Source organism: Gymnogyps californianus, chromosome 5 (assembly GCF_018139145.2).
Source record: "Gymnogyps californianus isolate 813 chromosome 5, ASM1813914v2, whole genome shotgun sequence".
In the NCBI taxonomy this organism is placed as follows: domain Eukaryota; kingdom Metazoa; phylum Chordata; class Aves; order Accipitriformes; family Cathartidae; genus Gymnogyps; species Gymnogyps californianus.
The window spans coordinates 56,820,445-56,826,444 of NC_059475.1; positions in this window are offsets into that span (position 1 = coordinate 56,820,445).

Below are 6,000 nucleotides of genomic sequence, written 5' to 3' on the forward strand. Positions count from 1 at the left end.
GCATTGGCCAGAGCTTCTTGCAGAACCAGCTGTGGTGCACTGGCAAAGGCAACAAGCTAGGGGCAGTGCGACCATACCACTGTGGCAAATGCTTTGAGAGGCATGGTGCATCACAAAGCCAAAATGACTCCTCATATGTAGGAGCAGTTGGCCCTTCTGGGAGACATAAAGAGCAGAGGTAGGATGTGGTGCCATTTGCCTGACACCAGCCTTTTTGGGGAGGGAATCAGCCATTTCTTCCCACTTTTCAGTAGAAAGGGCCACATGCCTGTGCCTACTAGGCACTCCTGCTGCAGCTGTATAATCCTCTGGGACTCTGAGGCCCAAAAGAGATTGGTATTATGACAGGTTTCAACAAGTGATGGCAACTCTAATTTTTTTTAGTCTGTGAGGAAAGTTCAGGTTTTTTACAGACACTGGGTGGCATTAGCCTTGTTATGTACAACTTGGTAGAGGACCCTGTAGAGGCAGCAAGGCATTTCCTTTCTGCCTCTGCCTGGGATCAGTTCTTAAGCCATACTTGTTCCCTGTCCTGACGCATAGGGGTTACAGACCACTGCATATGAACGAGATGAGAACAGATCTTGTACCATCTCAGAAGGATAAGGGTCTACCAGAAAATCAACATTAAAAGCATCCATAAATTGTGCAAGCACTGCATGAGCAACACATGATGATATTTGTACAGTTCTTTCCTCCCAAAGGGTCCTACAGCATTTTATTCCCTCATCTGACACTGAAATGCAGCCACCTCTGGGGTGGAAGCCAGCAGCCATTCAGCATCAGGGACAGTGCCATGTTTAAGCAAGATAAATGCACAGAAGAAAGACCATCTGTTAGCATGCCAGTCAATTTGTAGATACAAGTAGATCCATAGCAAGTTGTGACAAACCCGTGTGCCAGAGCCCCCTCCAATATTTCTAGCAGAGTACAGGCAAGCATAAGGAAGTCATTTGTGTACGCCCTAGTGGTGCTGTCAGCCTGCCTGGGAGGACTCTTTGCACTCTGTGATATCACTATTCCCCCCTAGGACAAGGGACTGAGCAGATCTGATGTTATCAGTCAACGGCTCCCCCATATAAGGGCATGAAGGTAGGTATGACAACTTCTTTGCTCAGCTCTAGTCAGTGGCTTTTGCCAAAGTCTTGAGCCAAAGCTCCTCCACAGGAGTGCCCAGAAACGTTTGGCTCTAAAACCAAGCTGAGAGATCTCTAAGTGCCAAGTTGTAGAAGCCTCATGGAGTCTCTGTGGCCAAAACTGTGGAAAAGGAAATTTGCTCTGAATAGAGCCCTTATAGATCAAACATTCAGAGTAGACTAAACATCTTTGACAATGAATCTAAGATTTCATGGCAAGGCAATTTTGCTCAGTAATTTGTTCAGATCTAAATGCTTTTAGTTCTCTAAGTTCATTTCTCACTAAATTATTTTCTCAGGACAGTTCGTCTGAACATAATAAGGCATCCAAGCCTCAACTACAGCAGAACCTTTGCAATACAAGTGCATGTGTTATAATACCTTATTTTCCGTCATGGAGATTTAATCAAATTCACTAAAATGATGGACTGTAATAGAGATTTTTCAATAATGTATGTTAAAAGGGTCCTTATGTAATGACTTAGAAGTAGGGAGTGAAAAGATGATAGTGTGTTTCAGCATACAATATGCCATGAAGGATTAGCTAAACTATTGGGAAGCCAATACACAGGTCTCTACTACCCTCAGTGCTTGTGAGTCATTATGGGCTTGTTTGTTTCTCTGATAAATTCAGTAAACTAGGGTGCAGTATATCACGCAGCAATGCCATATATCATTCCATTCTTTAATAGGAACATGAAACAACCATTGATTGCAAACAGGCTCTTTTAAAGATGCACTACACTATTTGGCATTTCCAAATGTTTTTATGTTGGCAAGCTATTATAATAACTCATATGGGATCAAAATGCATATAACTTATTCCAAAGTATTCCACATGCTAATTAAGTAAACAGAAGTGCACTTGTCCTTACCTCCCCCACCAAAAGCGAGTATGCTTATTCTCGAGAACATTATTTCACTTCAACTTCTCCTCTTTCTGTATCATTCCAAACCTTCTTCCCCCACCTCCAGCATTCATATTCCTGTTCACTGACTCTCTTGTTACTGTCTTTTCATATATCTAAAATATTAAAGTGAAGCAAGGTAATGAGTCACTTTTTCTCTCTCCAAGGAGGAGAGAGGAAGATGACACATTGTGCACTGATCTTACTAAGAAAAGTACAGTATATGTGGAGATTTTTTTTGTTTTTATTTAATCTTTACTTCATCAAAACTGCATTGCTCGAGTCATCTTCACCCTTTGAAAAAAAAAAAAAAAGAGCAAAGCAAAGGCAGGTGAAAGAAGCACTAACAATGATACCAATTGCAACATTTTTCCAGTTCAGTTCAGGGCACTGGGTACTTTAGCACAGCTTGAAGATAGTCATGTCAAAAAAAAGTTTGATATGTATTAATTTCAAGCAAAATAAGCTACCCCTTGATGTCCATATGTGCAAGTCCCATTAGTATTACTCATCCGTGTAAACCAAGGGAAGAATAGACCTCTTAGAGTTAATTGTATCTTCACATTTGAAGCCAGAACTACAGTCTGCCATTAGCATGTTTATGGCTTACATCTTTTTGCAGAGAGCAGGCGCCACTAACCTCTTCACAGAGCATGAATGAGGGGTGATCCCTGAGCTGACATTTTGGGATACACATTCTGCAGAAGGCAGAGGGGGAATGTCTGTCCCTCTGAGTCTCCCTCGCTGCAGGGCTGGGGTCCTTTTCAAAAAGCTTTCACTCTGAACTCATCACTTGCTTAAGCACTGGTGGGGCTTTGCACCTATGATGCGTCCGGGAAGGAAACTGCAGTGGGGGGGAGGACAAAGAGTGGAGTCTGGCACAAGTGAAGTGCTGGGGCTGGGGCCAAGAAATCGCTCCCGCTAAGGAATTTTCAAAGGAGTTCACCTGGGTGAAAATGGTCTTTGAGGTACAAATCGTTCACACCCCAACTTGTGGCTATAATCACTTGTGCCAGAGGAACAGCCAAAACCAGCTGCTCCACGTTGTCTCATTAGATCTGCCATTTTGCACACAGCGGCCAAAGACAAAACAGGCAGTTGCTTGGCAGAAGCCTGGGGCTGCTTGGCACCACAGCAGAAGCATGCTCTTAGCTCCGGCTGTGGCCAACCCCAGGCACAGAGAAGGAGAAAGAGAGGAGGAGGAGGTGGCGGAGGCGGCCCACAGGCAGTGCCAAGCTTCATTACTGCAACAAGATTTACAGGTTGTAGGTTAGCTTTCTAAGCAGGTAACAACATCTGCAATGATAGAGAGGGACACACACCTTATCTGAATGTCTCAGGAGCGCTGTGAGGTCCGGAGAGCCATAAGCGAAGGGAATCATGTCATATCAATGCTACTGTTGAGTCTGGCAGTGGGCTCCCATCTCTGGGTGTTTTTGTGAAAACAGAGGGCTAGCAAGCCAGCCTTCCAATGCTTCGTAGAGTAGCAAAGGACTTTGAGTGCCATCGTTGAAAGATTAGCTACAATCACCCCAAGGTCCAGCTCAGACACCTACCATGATTAAGTTCCATAGTGACGATACACTTCCCTTCATTGTGACTTTTTCAAACTGCATTTCTCCAAAACAACCATTGTAAAGGGAAGCAGTTTAAGAGGAAGGCCCTATTATTGTATGAATTGTCTTTCTCTTGCAGTGTGTGTTACAAATGTGGAATCACAGTAAACAGGGCTGGCTATGAATCTCCCACTTTAAGATGATAAGGTACCAGCTTGCTGATACAGCATAACTTTAGTAGTCTCCTGTTTATCTATGTTGGAGGAGACAATATTAATCCCTCCAAAATAATATCTCATAACTCCCATTGCAGATCCCTGTGGTCCCTCACAGGGAAGTCACAAAAATGGAAACCCTGCTAAAAGAATGAATTTCTTTCTTTAAAGAAAGTGGAGTTTCAGTTTTTTTCTTTCCTGCCTTGGCATTGTTAATGATCATAAGACCACTCACAACTTCTGGACATTCTGGACAGTATCCACCTGCACTAGAATGAAGAGCATAAACATTTGCATACCTCAAATTTATCTTCTTCCCCCAAGACTTTTACTTCATTATTGGGCTCCATAGTAGCAAATGTCACAGCACCTCTGACATGGAAAAGCAGACTGCTTTGTGCAGTAGATCTGACACAGTCAGGACGGTAAGGCTGGATGCCAGCCAGTTCCACCAGGAACTGTATGCTTGGTTCAATCCCCTTGCCTACACAGGGAAGACTTAAATTCTCAAATCCACTCATTGCTTGCCCAGTTAGATCACTTTTTCCAATGAAGATTTTGTAAGTGTGATGTACTAAACTTAACTGTGTGCTCAGCCTTCTTCAGTCACCCTAGGACACAAGAGATCTTGGTTCACCATACCCATCTAAGTCTTAACTTCAGAGCTGAAGGCTGAAGCACTTGCCAAGGCCTTCCTTCTGCAGGCTTCAGGAGAAGCACTTTGACTGAACTGAGCTAAACAAAATATGCAAGTAAGCATTTAACTTTCAGCTGTGCTTTGGGAAAAATCTCTTGGAAAATCTGCACCAGAACTGGCTGGGCCAAACTGCAGAATGCCCACACTGTGTCCTGAAACTTCTGAGAAGAAAATACAGGCCTCTCAGTACTTTGCCAAATCACTGGTGGCTGTGCTTGTGGAGGACATGTTTATACAAGAAATTATGAAAAGTGCACAATACCCTCTGAAAGAAATAAGCCCTCAAGGGTGCAGCTCTTGTTACAGGAGAGAAGCTAAAAAAGAATCATAGTTTGCAGCATGTATCCTTAATTTTATGCTGTACCTTTGAATATGTTGGGCTTTTGGAAGCTCCTCATTCTTACATGAAAATATATTCAAAACTTACTTTTCTTACGATATTTATTTTTCTTTCCAGTGCTGAGTGGAAAAAACCAAAGGAAAAGAACACAAAATACATTCATGTCTAAACCAGAATCCTCACAGTGAAGGCAAATTGGGGACACTCCAAACAACGTCAAGTATTAAGAGGCGAAGAGGGTTTTCCCCCCCTATTGTTTTAAGGTCTTTTTTCCCCTCACAATATGAAGGTAACTCTTACAACTAACCTCACAGGATTTCAGGCTGAAACAGCATACTCCAAGCACCTCAGCAGCATTGAATGAAAATCTGCATACCCCTTACAGGTACAGAAAGTAACACCACTCCTTCAGAGAGCATGTAAGCCATACATTATGAACCTATATTCAAAAGCATGCGTTCTGTATGGAGAAGGAGGACATATAGCAAGTAAACACACTCTCAGGGTAGTGTAACACAACCCTCCTCTCTGCCGTTCCCATCTCCTGGCATCAGGGTGGATGTAATCCTTCTCATGCATTATTGATAGGCCCAAAAGCCTGCCAAGCTAGCCTGCTTTTTTTGTGACAGACAAAGGAGGGTACACGGATGGCACCTCTCACTGCTCGGGGCTCTACTTTCATTAAGAACATTTTCTGCCTGTTCTCCAAGGGCACCCTCTGTCAGAGACTGCCATGCAATAAAAAAAAATATGGCTTTGAAGTCCAGTGAATAGAAACAAAATGAATTAGCGTTCAGGTGTTCGTGCAACCCGATTACAAAGGCCCAATTCAGTGGCGTCCTTCACACCTTTTCACTTGTCCCCGCATAATCTCGACACATCTTTTAGGCTCTCTGCCTTTTTAGTCCCCCTCCTTCCCGCTCCCCCCATCCCTTTATTTCCTAATGCTTGCAGGTCCTCCAGGAAGACACAAGCACTTACAGTTGTTGAGTGATTAAATATTTATAATCAGGGCAATGAGTGAGGTGTTGAATAATAAATGCTAAGGTTGAGGCGGCCTTAGATAATTTCTGCAGATTTCTTCATCCACAGCCTCTTTGATTCTAAGGCAAAATCCTTTTAATTAACAAAAACTTTTTTCTTTTCTT